Below are 20629 nucleotides of genomic sequence, written 5' to 3'. Positions count from 1 at the left end.
TCACAGCCACCATCACAGCAGCCTGGCCCATGCAGGTTCACATTGGATTCGGACAGATAGTAATGAAACAACAGAGCCACAAACTGGTGGGCCATTAGCTTTAATCCTAGCTTGCACCCGGCAGGCAAATAAAAACACACACTGGGCTCCAAAACCCACTCATTCAGTGCTCACAAAGCTACTGACTTATCTGAGTTTCCTAGAATCAAAGGTTTCTAGCTCTCTGGACTTATTCACATCTGTTCCCCATCTCCTTCTCCCTGCACAAACTCTGCATAAACTGGCTTCTCACTCAACACTCTGCCATCTTGGCTACCTCTCCTGGCTTCCTCCACGTGGCCTTTCTTTGCTCTCTACTCTCTGCTGTCTCCTCTAATGATAATTTCAGGAACTAAGAGAGCAAGCTCCCATTCTGCCCCCATTTTATAGTGTAGAAATCAAAACCTTTAATCCAATATACAAAATAGGGAAGTCTCTAATACAAAGTCACTTATCAGAGACATGATGGGATTGCACCACCCCACATCAAAAAGGGTGGGAAAGGCTTAGTTCTAAAACGAAGCCCCAGGCTACAAGGATCCTGCCTGCCCACAGCCCGCCCCCAACACACATTAACATCACCTGGGCAACGGCTTCCACGTGGGCAGCGCCATCTTTAACAAAGTGAGCATAATATATTTTATCTGCCCAACAGTGCCTTGTGACAGTAGCACAGTGGTGACCCCAGTAAAGTTTCAGCAAGACTCAGAAGAATGCCTTTGGGCCTGGGTACACCAATTAAATAATTCATATGCTGCTGCCGCAGACCAGCGTGGCTAGTAATTGTCCAGGTCCTGAGTGAGAATGGTGCGGAATAAAGAAATAAACTCAGAGAGAAAAAGGATGGGATTGGGAGGTCTCTGCACAGCCTATAGCTTGCAAGAGCGAATCTCCACCCCCAAACTGCTTTATTTATAGGGCAGAGCAGTAATTTGCAAATCAAAGAGATCTCTGATACAAAGTCACATTTCCAAGGCAACCCAAGAATTCTCCCAACTGTAGAATACCCTCCACCCTGCATAACATTTTAACTTCACAAAACAAAGGATAAAAAGAAAACTGCCTCCAGTCTCTTCGAGGGACATGGGAGATGGGATGAGTGGAAACACAGCTAACACGGAGGTGTGAAGAAGAACATGTAAATTGCCTTTACCAACTTCAACAGTCAGTCAGAGGTTGTGGGGAAGAACTTAGCCTTTAGCAACTGAATCAAACAAGTGAGATGGGCAACAAGGACCCTGTCAGCTTACTGCCAGTCCCCCACACCTCTGTCCCTCAAAAATCTAAACCACAAGGACCCTGTCAGCTTGCAATCTCCAACCTCCTGCCTTTGGCGCATCTTAACTCCCAATGATCACATTCAGGAAGACTATGCAAACCCTGGAAGTTTCCAAGGGAAATATTCCTGCCCACTCATATATAAAGATTAAAACACTGAAGGAAGAAAGAAGATTATTGCTGTTGGAGAGTGTGGGATTTCATTTCATCCAGAGACTAGAGAAGACACTCCATTCTCAAGATGCATTAAACTTTATACGAGGCCTCTCATAGGCTGCTTGGACACAGCCTGCCTCTAGACACTTCAGATCAGCTGCAGTACCAGAGCGTTTGATGATCTTTCAAAAACTATGAATCCTTCCTAACACTGGCAAGGAAGCTTGGAAAAGATGAGATACCACCTGTTATTTAATAACAACATGACAGTTAAATGGTATTCTTCCTTCTTTCAGTCAGATTAAAAAAAATGTGTTTCAAGAATAGAATGTATTCAACAAGTTATTCACACTTAGAGGAAAGTTTTGGATTCGGCAAATTTCCACTGCAATCAAAATCTTAATAACATCTTTAAAATTTCTCTCATTGCCTGACCTGTGCTGTGCAGTGGATAAAGCGTGGACCTGGAACGCTGAGGTCACTGGTTCAAAGCCCCGGGTTTGCCCGGTCAAGGCACGTATGAGAAGCAACTACTACAAATTGATGCTTCCCACTCCTGCCCCATCCCTTCTTTTTCTCCTCTCCTCTCTTCTCTCTAAAGTCAATAAATAAAATATTTTTTAAAAATTTCTAGCATTAATTAGAAAACTTAACCAAACACTGAAATACTAAGATTGCTTACTTTTGCCCTGTCTGGATCAGTTCCAAATTCCTCACTTTCAACACCCTAGTTCCATGTTCGTCTGACTGTTAGCCCACTTCTCATTCCCTCTGCCCTACTTGCCAGCTTTTTCTTTTTCCTTCTCCTCTTCTTGCTCTTCCTTTTCCTCCTTCTTTTTCTTTTCCCTTTTTCCTTTTCCCCCACTCTTCTTTTCTAAGTGAGAGGAGGAGAGATAGAGAGACAGGCTTCCACATGTGCCCCAACCGTGATCCACCCAGCAACCCTTGTCTGTAGCTGACCCTTTGCTCAACTGGGACCCATGCTCACAATCAAGCTATTTTTTAGCACTTGAAATAGAGGCTCCATGGAGCCATCCTCAGCACCTAGGGTGACACACTCAAATCAGTAAAGCCATGGCTGCAGGGAGAGAGAGAGATCCAGGACTTCCACATGCTGGGCTGATGCTCTACCACTGAGCCAACTGGCCAGGGCTCCTCCTTCTTTGTCCATTCTTGTCACTCCCTTCTCTCTTTACTTTCTTCTCCCGTTGTAGACCCCATCCTCTTTTTTTATTCCCCTATTTGGCCTCAAGTTATTTTCCTTTTCTTTTTTTCTTTTTCTTTTTTTTTTTTTCAGAGACAGAGAGTCAGAGAGAGGGATAGGTAGGGACAGACAGAGAGGAGCAGAGACAGATGAGAAGCATCAATCATTAGTTTTTCATTGCGACACCTTAATTGTTCATTGATTGCTTTCTCATATGTGCCTTGACCGTGGGCCTTCAGCAGACCGAGTAACCCCTTGCTCAAGCCAGTGACCTTGGGTCCAAGCCAGTGAGCTTTTGCTCAAACCAGATGAGCCCATGCTCAAGCTGGCGACCTCAGGGTCTCGAACCTGGGTCCTCCCCATCCCAGTCCGACGCTCTATCCACTGCGCCACCGCCTGGTCAGGCTGTTTCCCTTTTCTTATCTTTTTATTATAAGCCACACTTCACATGCAAAAGAATTTCTTCTTCAAAGAAATTCTCTAGGAGTTGTCTTTCATTCCGAAAAGATCTTATGTAAACTAAGCATATGTTAGCTTCACAAAAGGAAGAGTTGGTTTTCTTGGTGGTATTTTTTTGGGGCGGGGGGAGAGGATGGAAGGGGAGAGCAAGGATGGGGAGAGAAATAGAAGGTGAAGACTATAGAGAGGAGAAACTTAATCTAATGGTTTGTAACAATAATAATGGATATTATTAAGCAATTACTGAGACCGCAGAGCTCATAACAACAACCTTACTCTAGATTCTCGATGAAGCACGTTTCTGCTCCTTTGTTAATTTCAGTTACCTTTAGCCTGATTATCTACTATCTCTGACTTAAAATAATTTAAAAAGTAAAAGTGCAGAATTGCCCCCCAAATGGGGAGAGGCATAAATTAAAGGTAGTTGGAAGGCAATGGAGAAAATAGAGGTATTGCTTTGACTAACTCCAGCTTGACGTTATTTATACATTTGGATAATCATGATCTTAGCACAAAATCAAATTTATAATTATTGCAATCCCAACTAAAAAGTCTAAATCAAATAAAGAAGCTTGCTTCTGAGCCATGTGTGTGGAGTTTATTCTTCTAGAAATCAGCTAATTTTAACTCTTACAGATAAGAATGTCATGTTATAATGTTGATAAGTATTTCATAGCTCCAAATATATCAGCTTTATGGAACAAAAAGTAATAAAATGCTTGAGACATAAAAAAAATATTCTATGATTACTTTGGGTTGAAGCCCTGACATGAGGCTTTGGTAGGTCAGGAAAAAGAATTATCTTTCTGAATAGGAGCATCAGAGAGAAGAAACATAACCTCAACTACATCAATATTTCTATTGAAAAGGGATTGTGTTTTAGAAGTTCTAATAGATGTTTCCACAGCTTGGCTCTTAGGAATTAATGAAAGCACAAATCATGTCAATGGGGGGATGAGAAGTAAAGATATCTACAACATTAGCAATCTTTTTTTTTTCTTTTTCTTTTTGTATTTTTCTGAAGCTGGAAACGGGGAGAGACAGACAGACTCCCGCATGCGCCCGACTGGGATCCACCCGGCACGCCCACCAGGGGCGACGCTCTGCCCACTAGGGGGCGGTGCTCTGCCCCTCCGGGGCATCGCTCTGCCATGACCAGAGCCACTCTAGCGCCTGGGGCAGAGGCCAAGGAGCCATCCCCAGCGCCCGGGCCATCTCTGCTCCAATGGAGCCTTGGCTGCGGGAGGGGAAGAGAGAGAGACAGAGAGGAAGGGGGGGGGGGGGGTGGAGAAGCAAATGGGCGCTTCTCCTATGTGCCCTGGGCGGGAATCGAACCCGGGTCCCCCGCATGCCAGGCCGACGCTCTACCGCTGAGCCAACCGGCCAGGGCCAACATTAGAATCTTTGGCTTCTGAATTTATCGTGTCATTTTTGTTTTTAATAAAACTGCCTTTTATTGAATCTAATATTTAAGCTTGTTTGCAAGCCTCACTAAGCAGTAAATGGGTTTCAGAATTATGCTGAGGGACAAAGAACAAGCAGATTGATAATACTAGATAGCGTGTTCACAGGTGATAATGAATTCAGTATGCCAGATTTCAACTACCGAGTATTAGAAACACCCAAGACACGAGGACATGAATGTGTTTTCAGATGAAAACTCTGATTGGTCCTTCTTTTATCTTTGGAGACACTACCATCCTAAGAGATGTTCAAACTGAGAATTATTTACTCCCTCCGCGTAGCCCAAAGTCCATAATCAAAAATCCACAGAAGTCAGATTATATCACTGTTTTGCCATGATTCCCATCCCCCGGCAATCCTTCTGAAATGTACTCTCCTGGGCAGTTGGAGACTCTCTAATATACATCATTTGAACCACCTGCGGGATAAATGCCGGAGACAGCAGGGATGAAATACCTGTTTTCCAAACTAAGCTTTGTTCCCAAGTTATGCCTTTTAATGTCCACTCCCTGGGACTCATAATATGGAGGATTCATGTGACTGTCTCTCCTAAATCAGGGAGATGGCAAGAGGTGACATACTCTGACATATTTCTAGCAAGATAAAAACCAGCCAGCCCCTGGTCACAGTGGGTCACACAGAGCCACAGGGAAGGGAAGCTGCTGTACTTGAACAAGGTCACCATTTCCTGGAGGCTGAAGGGGGAATTTCATCTAAAATTCCCTTGCTGGCCTCACAGCAAAGGCAATAAAAGTCACTGGTGGTGCCTGGCTCCTTTTATTCTTTCCCTTTGTTTACTTTTGATTAACATTTTACATTCTTGTATTTATTTTGGATTAATTAAAAAAAAAAGTAACAGAGCCCTCGACTCCTATGCTGGAGGCTGACAAGGAAGTAGCAACGGATGTTTTTGGTTGGCGACCTCTCTGTTCAGCGATTGGCAGACCAGCACATTCCCAGTAGGTTTGCACGTTGGTCTGGTAACTTCCGAGATAAAACTGAGTAGCTCTCCCCTGTGACTAAGTGAGTTAGAAGCTGTGTAAATGTTCCCTGTGTCTAGACTCTTAGATGTAGAAGAGAGACCGTGGACTTTACAGGGACGGGTTCCTGGCTACAGGGTGGACTCCTCTTTTTCTCTGATGGCCTGCTCCACTCATGTGTCCCTTCTCTGCTTGCCTTTCCCACATCTGTTCTACCCAGTGGCTTCCCACTGCATTTTGAGTAAAATTCGCACGTCACGTTGCCTTCCAAGATTCTATGAGACTTGATCCTCACCTATATCTTTGAACTTACATTATACCCAGTTCCTCCAGGTCAACCCCACTTCGGGCTTACAGTTTCTTCTCCTTGGAATATTCTTACCCCATCTTTGAAAATAACATCTTTAAAGTCACTTTCTGGAGACACTTTCTCATCTTCCTCCTTCTTATCTACATCATCCATGTAGTCACATCACCGGCTTGACTTCCTTTTCAGTCTATCACTGTCTGTCATTTTATTTATTTGCTCATTTACTTATTGGTTATCTCTCCCAACAAGCAAGACAGAAACTCCAAGGTGGCAGGAGCATCTGATGTCAACAGCTATATCCTCAGTATTTGAAACACTTTTGGGCACAAAGTTATCACTCAATAAAAACTTGTTGACTGAAGGAGCAGATAAATTATTACTATCATATTATGAATATACCATAGCCAGAAAGAGTGGCTTCAAATAGCCTCTTTTTTATCTTTACTTCTACTAAAGTCTGTTCTTTGGGCATGTCAGGTTGCCCCCTGTCCCTTGGTGTGCCCACACACATGCACTCTTTGTCCAATTTGCCCTTCAAAACTGCCTTTCTTGTCATCTTTAGCATCCCTCTTGGCCACCCCAGAATGGAGTGAGTACTTCCTCAACTCTTCTTCAAGTTAGAGCACTGGTCACACTGGGTAGTCATGTCTCCTCGGGGCAGAGAAAGGTCTATTGCTCTCAGTATCTAGAGTGTTCAACTCAAGACCTGCCTCCTTGAGAGACTTAATGCCTATTTGTAAAACCCATGGATGTGTAATCGGAATGTTTTCAAACAAGTCGACTTTATTACCTTTCCATGTTATACATTAAACGCCCATGATGTTTCACAGGAAAAGACATAAGTCATCAGCCTGATTCTTTTTTTATCTCCCTGTTTAACCTGGTAATTAACACCCTGAGAAGTGCTTATGTTTTTCCAGACTGCAGCTGAAGCCTTTGCATGGTTAATCTCCCTCTGAACTGCTCCAGGAGGTAGGAGGTGTTGGAATCATTACCATACATTTGACAAAGCTAAAGCCAAATTGCCCAGCCTCACTCATTCAGTAAATGCTGGGGGCAGGACTCGAACCCAGACAGCCACGAATGGCAGAGTCTTCACTGTTAATCTTGTAGCAAGTTAAATATGAATGCCACTAGCATTTTTTTTCCTGCGTTTCCTGATTCAGTGTGGTTAGCAATATTTTTCTTTAAAAAATATGATTAGGTTTTTGAAAGCCTCTCTTAAAAAATAAAAATAAAATAAATAAAAATTTCTCTGACCTCATGAAGACCTGATGCATAAATTCTTAGCTTCCTGTTGTAGCAATCAAGCCCTTCTCCCCGGCACACTGTTCCCACAGTTCCTCACCACGAGCGCAGTGCTCCGGCGGCTCACAGCCTTTTGCTGCTCGCTAAAAACATCTGATTCTTTCTCCCTTTGCTTATTTATCTTCTCTGGGTTCTACCCATCCCTCTAGCATCAACACATACTCTTTATCCCCTCCTCTGAGGAGCTGGCTGAGCCCTCCGTGATGCATCCACTGCATTAGATACTCGCCACTTACAATTGTGTGTTGTTTCCTTTCTCCGTGTTCTTCTTTCTCATCATACACATTTTGAAGATCAGGGTCTGGTTGTCCATGCCTGTCCCAGTGCTTAAACAGGCATCCCCAAACTACGGCCCGCGGGCCGCATGCAGCCCCCTGAGGCCATTTAACCGGCCCCCCACCGCACTTCCGGAAGAGCCACCTCTTTCATTGGTGGTCAGTGAGAGGAGCACTGTATGTGGCGGCCCTCCAACGGTCTGAGGGACAGTGAACAGGCCCTCTGTGTAAAAAGTTTGGGGACCCCTGGACATGCTTTGGAATATGCTATAGCAGGGGTCGGGAACCTTTTTGGCTGAGAGAGCCATGAACGCCACATATTTTAAAATGTAATTCCATGAGAGCCATACAACAACCCATGTACGTTACGCATTATCCAATAAAAATTTGGTGTTGTCCTTGGAGGACAGCTGTGATTGCCTCCAGCCACCTGCAACCATAAACATGAGTGGTAGGAAATGAATGGATTGTAATACATGAGAATGTTTTATATTTTTAACGTTATTATTATTTTTTTATTAAAGATTTGTCTGCGAGCCAGATGCAGCCATCAAAAGAGCCACATCTGGTTCGCAAGCCATAGGTTCCCGACCCCTGTGCTATAGTCTCAAAAACAAACAAACAAAAAAACTTGTTAAAAATAAAGAATGTACACAGCAGAACAGCAAACATGCAGAGATGAGAACAGCAAGTATACAGGCTCTTTGGAATACTATTTGGGCATAAATACAGCAGCTGAACATGCCAAATGACTGAGTTCTACTCCTGAGTATAACTACTAAAGAAACCGCTGGTTTTGATTATGAAAAGACTTGTTCAAGCAAGTTTATGTTAGCCTGACCAGGCAGTGGCGCAGTGGATAGAGTGTCAGACTGGAATGTAGAGGACCCAGGTTCAAAACCCCAAGGTCACCAGCTTGAGTGCAGGCTTACCAGCTTGAGCGCGGGGTCTCTAGCTTAAGTGTGGGATCATAGACGTGACTCCATGGTCACTGGCTTGAGCTCAAAGGTCACTGGCTTGACGCCTAAGGTTGCTGGCTTGAAGCCCAAGGTCACTCGCTTGAGCAAGGGGTCACTCACTCTGCTGTAGCACCCCGCCCCCAGTCAAGGCACATGTGAGAAAGCAATCAGTGAGCAACTAGGGCGCCACAATGAAGACTTGATGCTTTTCATCTCTCTTTCTTCCTTTTTGTCTCTATCTGTCCCTCTCTCTGACTCTGTTGCAAAAAATAAATAAATAAAAATAAAAATCGAGAGTTTCTATTGTTTACAATAGCCAAAGACTGGAAATCACTCAAGTGCATTAATAATAGAATACATAAATAGATTATGGTACATGCGTACAAAGGAATACTATACCGCAATGAGAATGGGCAACCTAGAAGTTGGATGAATGACATGGATGAATATAATAAACATATCTTTGAACAACAATAGCAACAAGCTAGATACAAAAGAATACATCTTTCCGACTCCATTCACATAGAGTGTAAAACTGGCAAAGTGAATCCATGGAGTTAGAAGTCTGGAGAGTAATTACCACTGTGGAAGAGGTGGTGACTGGTGGGGACACACAGGGGTTTCTTGCGTGCCAGTAATCTGTTCTTTTTAACTGGGAACTTGGTATACAACTATGCTCATTTCATGAAAATTAACCAAGTTTGCATACTTTTACGTGTCTATTTTGCACTTCAATAAAAAGTAGAGCTAGCCGTGGCCAGATAACTCGGTTGGTTAGAGCATTGTCCTGAAGTGCAGAGACTGCTGGTTTGATTCCTGATCAGGGCACATACAGGAACAGATAGATGTTACTCTCTCTCTCTTTCTCTCTCTCTCTCTCTCTCTCTCTCTCTCTCTCTCTCTCCTTCTTCTCTTGCTGAAATCAATAAATTAAAAAAAAAGTTTTTTAAGTAGAACTCGAACATATAAGAGGGAAGGAGTGGGGAGGAACAAGGGAAGGAGAGAAAGGGAAAGAAAGGGGGGAAATTTATGAATAAGTGAAGTTATAAAAAGTTCTGCATTTTTATGAAATCTTAAATTCTACAATTTGCTTCAATTCTTTATTCAGAACCACAAAAACTACATCTGAGTTGGCACCAGATCCTATTTAATTAAATTGGGAGTTTTACCACGCCTTGTTTTATATCTCAAATTATTATATATGCGAGTGAATTTCCTATGTTTCAAAGGCCAAGGTGGTACCTCTGAGAATGGATGTGTCCTTTGAAGTATCTACCAGCTACCAGGGAACAAATGAGCAATTCTAACTCACTCAGCTTAAAACACAATATTATTTAGCTTTCCAGGGGATTCCTGATTGTCAGTTGTACTTGAAGGAAGTGGACGTGAGTAGATACAGACATTTCTCCCTCTGCAGATGGTGGAAGTGATAGGTAGCCACACCTGCTCCTAATCTGCAGTGCAGTCACTAGAAGTTGGATGAATGACATGGGTGAATTCTATGCACAAGTTGAGTATGACAGTACTCATATTGCAACAGCCACATTCATACCACTTTTTTTTTTTTTTAGTAAGTCACAAAGCTCTATTTATTCCCCATGTCATAGAAGCAGGATTTGAACTGTCATTGGCTAGGATAGATTCATGAGGATCAAGGATCAGACTCAAGCTTTGTCAGACAGTAGTCATCCACAGAGAAAAATAGTTCTATTTTCCCTTTTCCTAAGGCAAGTAAGTGAGAATTAGGAGTTAGGATAGTGCTAAATTTCAGATCAGGTAAAATGACAAAAAAGCCCTGCTGTGTGTGAATCGTAGTGTTTCATTTCATATGTTTTGGCAGCTCGTTGAAAGCAGAAAGTAGGACTTGCACTGTCAGCCATTGTGTTTGCAATTCCTTGATGTTGATATTGGATATGAAAGAACATTGTGCACTTGGTTTGAAAACTCCCTGTGTGTGTGTGAGAGAGAGAGAGAGGGGCGGGGTGGTATGTGTGTGTGTGTGTGTGTGCTCAGTATATTAGAAATAACTTGAACATGAAGAACCACTAAAAGAATCATGGATCATAAGTCAGCAAATAAAAATATTTGAATGACATCCCCTAGCTGCTAACCATTTCTAGAAAGGCCCACACCTTTACTTTTATAGATTGTTAAAAGCAATTGTGCCTATCCTATATGCTTATAATATTTATAATTGTCTTTGTTGTGCAGATGAGACTATGTGTTCATATATAAACTCAATTGTCAGAGCCTCATCTATGTGATAAAACATATTAGCAATGTTTTATTAGCAGAATGTGCAACAATTGATCTCTTTTCCCTTACTGCTTTAACAAAAATTTTCTCCTAAGGTATTTATAATTACTTGGATTTCTTACAGATACAAAATTTATCTCTTCTATTTTGTGCTTCAATAGCACTTCAAGTCAAAATGTCCTATCCTAACTCCTAATTCTCACTTACTTGCCTTAGGAAAAGGGAAAAAAGAACTATTTTTCTCTGGGAATTACTAGCCCTTAGTTATTATTAGTTAAATAATAATATACATACATTAAATTTTTTTCCTATAGGTTGGTTTAATAGTGAGGTGGTAATACTGAGAGGCTTGTGGGAGGAGTAAACTGCAAGGAGGAAGAGAGAAGGAGATTTTCAGAAGAGAAAAGAAATGTTATCTGTATTCTTAATCATTTGAGAAGAGTGACAGATGATTTTTTGAATCTGAGAAAGACTATGGACTTTTCCTCAGAAAAAAAATGCATGTACATGCATGTAGATTTTGAATATTGATGATCATCTTAGTTTGGATTGCCCCAGAAGCAGAGGCAAGGCTTTGAGGGCAATTTATGTATATGGACAGAACAAGGAGGTGTACTGAGGTTGACATAGGGTAGAGGGATCAGGTAAATAGTAAAGGGTGGAAAGCACTTTTCATAAAGGTGATGTAAGCCCTGGAGAAGTTCTGAAAAGTGCTGCAAAACACACACCTCAGTATTATCCCAGTCAGAGACCTCAACACTTATCAGTCATTGGTTATGGCTGTCGCTGGTAGAACATGAATTCACAGGTGTATCTATTGGCTGTGCGCAGGGCAGTGTGGGGTCTGGTAGCCCAAGGGCAATCCCATGACAGAGATGCAGATGTTGGCCCCGGGCAGTCAAGCTGGTATGCACAGCAGTGGTAAAACAACCAAGAGAGTATGGGTACATAGACTTTGCTACAGATATAGCTCAGATCTCCTATTCATTTGATCACCTAAGGCAGGGGTCCCCAAACTTTTTACACAGGGAGCCAGTTCACTGTCCCTCAGACCATTGGAGGGCTGGACTATAAAAAAAACTATGAACAAATCCCTATGCACACTGCATATATCTTATTTTAAAGTAAAAAAAACAAAACGGGAACAAATACAATATTTAAAATAAAGAACAAGTAAATTTAAATCAACAAACTGACCAATATTTCAGTGGGAACTATGGGCCTGCTTTTGGCTAATGGGATGGTCAATGTGCTCCTCTCACTGACCACCAATGAAAGAGGTGCCCCTTCCGGAAGTGCGGTGGGGGCCGGATAAATGGCCTCAGGGGGCCGCATGCGGCCCGCGGGCCGTAGTTTGGGGACCCCTGACCTAAGGTCATCCTGGACGAGTTCTTAAAAGAATTTTGGTAGTGGGGAAAAGAGGACCTAAAGGTAGATGGCCAGTTTGGAGATGACATCATCTATCAAAATATTTGTGAATGGCCGACTTATATGCCCAACAGTATTTTCAACTTATAAAATTATCCTAGAAGGAAGGGATTTAGTGAGTCAGTGAACACCTTCAGAAAGATTATAGAGAGTCCTAGGGACTCTTTAAACTCCTCTGACTCACTGCTTCTCCTAGAAGCAATCATGTGACCTCTCTTTATGAGAGTCTTGATCTAGGGAAGAGTATAACAATGGGCTTTATCACTCTGGGGAAGAAGGGTTCCCAAGCACATGATGCCATGAAACTAGTAGCTTCAACGCCCTGTATGACACTTGCTATTTGTAATCCCCTCTCTCCCAATCAATGAGTTGAGTCAACAAGGCAATCGTGTCTCAGAATTTTGGGAAACTAAGTCTGGAGCATCAAGTGGAGGTACCAGGATCACCCAGTGAGTCACTGTCACAGTAAGAATTAGGTGCTAGAACATCTCAATTCCAGGGCATTCTTCAGCTCCCCAGGCCTCACCAGCTCTTCCTGGAAATGGGTGTTGTTAACAATAAGCCTGGTCTTCTCATGAGCAAGAATGACTTATTCACAACCTGGGGACAGAATCATCCAGGGGAGGTAACTTAACTCTTTCAGGTTGCCATTCCATGACCAAGACCAGGAAAAGTCCTGGAAAAGGGTAATAGCGTGTGCACTATCTCTGTGTTCGCTCCACTAGGAGCATGCGTTATGCGATTCATTTTATACTCATGTCATTGGCAGGTTGCTTGATGTTTTTGTCATTAGTGGAGAGGATCAGGAGCCATGTTGAGGTCTCTTAAAATGTTTAGATGACTGGAAAAATGGCAGATTAACTTTGGAAATGTTTAGCAATTTATTATAGTTTTGTATGTATTGGTATACTTACTATACAACCCAGAAATCTCACTTATGGATATTTCTCTAGGAGAAATAAACACTCGGGTTCAAACAAACAAAAAAAACTAGTGATTGTTTAGAGACGCTTTACTCATAATTGCTAAAATCTAAAAACAAGCAGTTGGTGAATAGATAACTAGTATACCCAATAATATACTCTGGTGCATCCAATCAATAGCATACCACTCAGAATAAAAAATATATATATAATGAATTACTGATCCATGCCATAGTATACATTATATTATGTGAAAGAAAGCAGATGCAAAGGACAACACACTATATAATTCCATTTATATGATACTTTATAAAAAGCAAAATCATAGGGACGGACAATAGACGAGTTGTTGCCAAAGCCCAGGATTAGAGGAGAAGTTGACTGCAAATGCAGGGACTTTATTGGATGAGGGAACTGTTCTATACCTTGATTATAGTGAGAGTTACATGACTATAGGCATTTGTAAAATTTACAGAATTATATACTAGAAAGGGTAAGTAAATTATACCTCAGTAAACTTGAACCCCCTCTCCCTCAATTAAGAAAGAAAAAAATGGTAGATTCATGCTTTGTCATGAAGGTGGTGGTGACATAGAGGAGAGAATTGGAAAGAGAGAAGTATCTTAAAAGCCATACTGGGCCTGGCCTTTGGTGGTGCAGTGGATACAGCATGCACCTGGAATGCTGAGGTCCTCAGTTCAAGGCTCTGGCCTGGCCTGGTCAAGGCACATAGAACAGGCAATGAACAACTGCAGTGAAGCAGCTAAGAGTTGATGCTTCTCACTCCTTACCCCTGTCTGTAAAATCAATACACAAAAATATTTTTTTAAAAGCCATACAGAGCTCTGACAATATAATATATTCATAGTATCTTTTCAGAAACAAAACTGTGGACAGCAGGGAGCCCAGAAACCTTAGGCTTGACTCATTCTGGCAATTATTATATCATTATATTACAATTTTTTTTTTAAAGCAAAGCCTTTCTCCTTCTCTCTCACTTTCTCTCTCTCTCTCTCTCTCTCTCTCTCTCTCTCTCTTTCTCCCCTTCTCCCTACTACCTTCCCTCCCTCCATCCCTCCCTCTTTCTCTCTCTCTCTCTCCCTGTCTCTCTCTCTCTCTCTCATGCACATGCACGCACACACACACAGAATAGCAAGCTTTACAAAGTGCAAACATTTCCATCGCTGCCAAAGGTCAGGCTGAGGATGAAGCTCGAAACCTTGGATTTGTCCGGCTGTCACCCTCAGTTTCAGTCCATGCTGTGAATGCCCAGTTCTATCCCGAACATACCTACAAATACATCTCCTTGGAAAATACTGGCACATAAATTTAGAGAGGTTTAAAGAGGGAATGAATACCTCAACCTACGGGTGGAAAAAACCTGTGCCCTGCTCCTGTGGGCAACCCAACCTGTTTGAACTGCTAAAAACACTCGGGGCAAAACAAGGAGAGCTGAAAAAAAAATAAGCTTTTAAGAAAACAGTTTTCTCAATATCCCTAAGTTTAATGGCTCAATATTTAGCATGCGTTTCATAACTCCAGCCTTTTTCTGGGTGGAGGCAGGTAGGGGAAATGGGAATATAGTAAAGCGTTTTCAAAACACTTGCTATTTGTAAGCCTTCTTTTTTTATGTACCATAACACACGCGGCCTTCTCAGGCTGGGGTCAGGATGTTTCTCAGCCGTGGACGTGAACACTAATGAGGAAAAGTGCGAAACTGGGTTAGGCGACCACGGAAAATATGAAGAGCCCTGAAAATGTCAGGCCAGGGTCTGACAATGGTTCCAGGGTTATTGGAGGAATTCTATTTCTTTTCCCTTCTTTCTGCCAAGTACCTATCGGGACTCCTGAGCTGGGATGTCAACCATACATGATCAGTGCGTCCTGCATCCAACAAGCATATGGTAGTGGGAGAGACAGACCGGCTGATCAGTACCCAGGTGAACCAATGACCAATGGTCACCACAAAGCCAGACAAGGCTGCTAAGGAGAAGCAGAGAGGTCAGGAAGCCGACTGTAGTGGAGACAGACCGTCTCTGTTTGTCTTTGGCTCTATTGCTTGATAGCTGTGTGGCTTGGGGCAAACTACTTAGCCACTCTGTGTCTCACGTTTTTTGTCTGTCAAGTGGAGATAATAATAGCACTGCCCAAAAATGTGTTTGAGGATTAAATGAGAAATTTATGCAAGGCAATATGAACAGTGCCCAGCACATAGTAAGTGGTCATAAGTGGTATTAGTTGTGACAGTGATTTCATGGGAAGGAAAAGGGCTGGGTAGAGGTTTCAAAGCAGCAAGGATGTTTAAGCTGAGTCTTCAAGGAAAAGTAAGCGCATAGACACAGAGTACCTGCTTGTGGGGCTGCAGGGATGTTTCAAACAAGGGGAAGAGGCTACGAAGAGTGTTGTATGTAAGAAAGAGCCTACTTTGTTTAGGTAAGGACCAGAGTAAGACCTTTGGGGGACTTAGGAGTGATGGGACAAATGTACTAAACCCCTCCCAAATGTGACATGATATCAGTCAGTGTTGAACCATCAAGTATGGGCCACATTCCTGATCGACCTTTCACAATTAGATTGGATGCTTTATTTTGAAATATTAAATCTCAGATTTCTTCAACAGATTGTTGCTTCTGTTATTGTTGTTAAGAATACTGAATCTTCCTGAGGGTCACCCAGAGACCTCATCATCAGCTATGGATGGCGTGGCTGAGGCTTTTGGAAGACAAAGGTTGAACTGTGGGCAGAGGCCAATTGTGAAAGTTGGGCTTTGGAGCCTTCCAAGTAGTTGGACAGGGAAAAGTTGGTGAAGCATTTCATTCTGATGGAGTGACATAGAAAGGTAACCCCGGTGGCCTTGTGGGGAGTGAATGTCTGTGGCAGTCCCCATGCAGAATGGTGGCGTTGGTAGGAGATCAATCCACCTGAGAAGGCTTTTATAAACATAGAAAAACCCTTGGCTCTTAGGGGACAGGGTTGGGAGTGTGTTGGGAGAACCAATGAGGAGATAAATGTAAAGACTCCTGAGACAGAAATTATTAGGAGGCTCTTGAAATATTACCTCATTATCCTTCTTATTTCCCTCTGTTCACATTTCTATCACCCTGTCCCACTCATACGTCTAGTGAAAGAGGTGATATATATGTATCAGTTGTTTGTATGAAAAACACCACAATAATAAATACAAGAACAAGCTCTGTTTTGCGTACGCATGACTGTAAACCTACTTTTGCCCCACCTTATCAGTATGTGTAAATATGTATTCTATATATATGAAATAAATTGCAAAATGTGTACCAATATGCTAAAAGGCTATTTTACACTTACATCAGCCCAATCTAAAACCAGAAGCTAACCTCCTCTTTATTCCTTTTGAAGTCCAGAATCGGGGCATCATGGAGACAGAATAATAGCCAGGCAAGGGTGGGAGCTTTCTGGCTCCTGATGTGCACTTAGTGGTGTGGGGCCTCTCAATGGGCCTTCTGGTCTCAGACGTACTTGTAAGAATGTTGCAATCTCGTCTTCAGTTTGGAGCCAAATCTCTGCTTGTTTTTGATATCTAGAATTTCTACTTCGGTTTTCACCCCATGTCTGTTTACCTAGTCTCACACACACACACACACACTCACAAAACGAGAATGAAATAAGATTCGGGGAGATTAACCACCTAAAGATTTCAGAACTAGGTAGAAGCTACCAGCAACGTATTGTGTGTACGCTCTGGTGTGATTGTTCTTTATGTTTTTATACAGGCTGGGTCACAATTTAAGTTTTTTTGAGAGAAGAATTCGACACTTACATGACTTTCAGAAACAGCTTTAAGTTCATGTATACCTATATAACTTTTTAGGCAAGTTCATCTTTCGAGACCTCAGTTCCTTCATCTGTAAAATGGAGCTAAAGATTGCCCCTATCTCATAGGGTGACTGTGGGGCTTCACTGTGCTCATGCAGTGTCTGATGTATATAGTAAGTGCTAAATAAATGTTAGCAAGTGCTTTTTCTTTTGTGTTGTTGTTGTTTGTTTTTAACTAACACTTCCTCACGGGTTCACAGTCCAGTGCAGAAGCAAACAGAAATCTTTACAACATGATGATAAGTGCTGCGATAGAAGTCAGTGCAAAGCAATGGAGATAAGAGAGTGAACAGGGAGGTGAGGAAGGCTTCCTGGGGGAGAGGTGAACTTTGATCCGTTTCCGGGAGAAGAAATCTGGTTTCAGCTAGTGAGGACAGAAGTCACCGCAGGCAGAGAGAGTAGCCTGTGCACGAGATGACCGCTCAGAAAGGGGCTGATGGCGGTGAGCCACAGGGTCCTGTGTGTGTGATGGTGGATGGAGGAGAAAGAGATGTGGGTGAGGGGTGGGTTGAGGCATGCACGTTCCTATGCAAAGGACAGTAAACTAAAGAGTGTATATCTCCTTGTGGGTGTGGATATCTGAACCTTCTTCTTTCTGGGAACTTACATTCTGAAGTTGAACAGTATTTATAGAAAAGATGCAAGTAATATCCCTCCACCCCCATATGCCCATTTCTGTAGCACTGATAACCAGTGATATGCGTCCAGGGGAAAGAGCTTCAAATGCAGCCAGGCTGCTGTGAAGTGAGTTGATGTGATGCCACTGACATTGACAACCAGAGCTAGCTGGGCATTGGCTGTGAAGTCAGGGCTCGCCGAGCTCCAGGGATCCTGTCTAGAATATGCTTATTATGCATGTATTGCCCAAGCTGGACCTAATAAGAAGGTTCAAGGTCTCTGGATGCAGAAGAACTGGACTGTAATTCTGCCTCTGCTCTGCTGCTTATTATCCATAGACCCAATCTGTGCTCCTATCTACCCCATCCTTGCATCAAGAGGCTGAGCCCTCTGGACTACACTCCAGGTTCCTTTGCCCTCTGGCTTTGGTTGGATTCAGGCAATGAGAGGGCTTAGCAGGATATAGGAAGGCAAGAAGAGACAGAGATGCCTGACCAGTGGTGGTGCAGTGGATAGAGCGTCGACCTGGGACACTGAGGTCCTAGGTTTGAAAGCCCCAGGTCACCAGCTTAAGTGTGGGCTCATTCAGCTTGAGCACAGGATCATCAACATGATCCCATGGTCACTGGCTTGAGCCCAGAGGTCACTGGCTTGAAGCCCAAGGCCACTGTTTTGAGCAAGGGGTCACTGGCTTAGCTGGAGGCCCCCAGTTAAGGCACTTATGAAAAGCAACCAGTGAACAACTGAAGTGACTCAACTACAAGTTGATGCTTCTCATTTCTCTCCCTTTCTCTTTCTCTCCCTCCCTGGCAGAGAGAGAGGTGGGGATATTTACTCCTCTCCCTTCTTCCCAGTTCTTTCTGGTTCTGGTGGTGGCTGTGCTCCTCAGTGACTACAGCTCTTGCCAGGTGGCTCCTCTTTGCCCCTGACCTCACCAGGCTCCGATGACATCTGTTTCCTCCCCTGGCCCCTTTCAGCTTCATGCTGCTGCCAGTCCTGGTGCCTGGTCATCCCCTGTTGATTCCTTTAGCTCTGCCCACACCTCCATAAAGAGCCCCTTTATTCAATTATTCTCAGCCAAGTCCCCTTGCACATGTCCTCTCTTTTCTACTGAGACCCTGACCAAATTAACTATGTACTAGTTGCACATGATTTTGTCCAGGGACCTTAACCTCTTGGAATCTCAGATTCTTCCTATGCAAAGTTATGATAATCATGTTGTCTGCCTCCTAAGGTTGTTTGGAGGAAATGATGAGATCATATGTTTTCATATAATATTTTTAAAGCCTCTAGGATGGGGCCAGACACACAGAAGGCCCTCAATAAATATTAACAACTATTGTCATTGCAACTATTCCTAAAATTATCATTATTAAATATTCAGGAGAATTGAGGGATGTCAGATCTGGAAAGTCCCTGGGGCATGGCCAAGAACAACCCCATAATTTTATATTTGAGGAAACTGAGGCCCAGCATGCTTGCCCGGATTCACACAGCTAATTAGTGGCAGGGCTAAGGATAGCATCAGCCTACATTGAAAGAAGGCCAGCTGTGTTTGCATCAATTCTGTTTAACTTCTGTAATGAAGGTGTTGATGCCTTCAGTGACATCGCCCACTTGTTTTAGAAATGAGTTACATAAGCCCGACTCCCTCCACTAACACTTTATTTGCTCCCTCTGAGAAGAGCATCAGACTGTCCCAAAATAAGCAAGAATTCAAGAGAAAATCCCTGTTTCACGGCTTCTGCTCCCTGCTGCTGACTCATTTGGTCCTGGGCCTCTGAGCTCTCGCCATCAATCACCCATCCTCAGAAGAGCGTGCCGGACGCAGGACGGTGTCAGTGCTGTCACAGGCTCAGGCTGTCGGAGCTCAGCAAGGCCACCAGCCCCGGGGGCTCCCGCCACCACGCTGCAGAGGGAGGCCACTTCAGGTCCCTCTCTGCAGTCTAGTGCCCAGCTGATGATGACTTCCGGCTGCTATACTTTTGCTTTTTGGGAGCCATCTCGGGCCATCCTGGTCGGTGCAGAACCCAAGCGGATAGGCCTTTTAACCACGCATTTTTGAAACGACTAGGATCAAAAGTGCCCTATTATCCTATTGCTGGCCTTCAGATCTTTCTAAGTTTCAGATTCACAAAGAGCGTACCTATCAGCTTGGTGACTCCCACCCCCTCGGCAAGTGGAGCTTCCCCTTCCCAAGCTCAAACGTACATGTTTCATTATCTCCGCCCCCCCCCCCAACAGTGATACACTTTCAATTGCCTCTGTCCCAGGCCACGCTCGCTGTCACCCAGGATGCTCTCATGACGGTGGGGAGGGGGACGACTGGGCTCTCAGGGCCTCTGCAGCTCTGCTTTGGGTGGACACCGACATTTCCTCCCAGGAGCTTGTTCCTCACCATGTTCAGGGGACACCGAAACCCCTTCTCAGGTCACCTTCAACCCAGCCACAGGCAATTTCCACCTCATTGTGCTTGAAAAACTGAGCGTTCTCTTATTTCTTTCCTCGTTTGTAACATGTGATATTTTAGAACAAAAATAATAAAATGTTGAGGGACACTGGATGTGGCATCTAAAAAAGCAAGGATAAAGAGAAAGCTAAAAAGTCATAAAGATTTTGAGAAAATCGGAGACAATTTCAAAAGTGGAGGAAGGAGGCTGTCTCTGGCTGCTCCGGGCCATGCCCTTCCACCTGCATTTACCTGATTTCTATAGCAGTAACCCTGGGAACTCTGTGTGGCCAGAGCCCCCAGGTGCCAGGGTGGACGTGGTTTTATAGTAGTAACAAATCACGATGTGGCACACACTGATCACTGTAACACACACTCAGAAATCTTGCATAGATTTAGAGTGTAAAGGTAGAGATGGTGGTGCCGTGTGTGTGCGTGTGTGCGTGCATGTGAGCCCGTGTGCGTGCGAGCCCGTGTGTGTGTCTGCAGCCTTCCACCGTTCGCCCCCCAGCGCTGCATGCATCGCCAGCCCCATCAGCCCCTTGGAAGCCCCCACACCCTGCGTGCAACAGCAAGGCCAGGTGGGTACCTCCTGCTGCCGTCTGAGTAATCGGGAATTCTCCATGTCTCACCGTTCCGTGCCTTGGGCTGCCACATGGCGACCTAGAAGC

At 43.6% G+C, this 20629-nt stretch overlaps 1 long non-coding RNA gene across 1 annotated transcript in view; it reads left to right on the top strand.

Moving 5' to 3' along the window:
- The first annotated feature begins 17270 nt into the window (after positions 1–17270).
- The window catches only part of LOC136309555 (uncharacterized), a 28416-nt gene continuing 25057 nt past the window's right edge, over positions 17271–20629 (top strand). The window contains exons 1-2 of the long non-coding RNA XR_010726301.1: positions 17271–17333; positions 20470–20539. This is a non-coding gene — a long non-coding RNA (uncharacterized lncRNA). The remainder of the gene's footprint in view (positions 17334–20469; positions 20540–20629) is intronic.

The sequence above is a fragment of the Saccopteryx bilineata genome, chromosome 6, assembly GCF_036850765.1.
Source record: "Saccopteryx bilineata isolate mSacBil1 chromosome 6, mSacBil1_pri_phased_curated, whole genome shotgun sequence".
Classification (NCBI taxonomy): domain Eukaryota; kingdom Metazoa; phylum Chordata; class Mammalia; order Chiroptera; family Emballonuridae; genus Saccopteryx; species Saccopteryx bilineata.
Note: the sequence above shows the minus strand (reverse complement) of the source record. Positions and strands in the feature narration are given on the sequence as shown.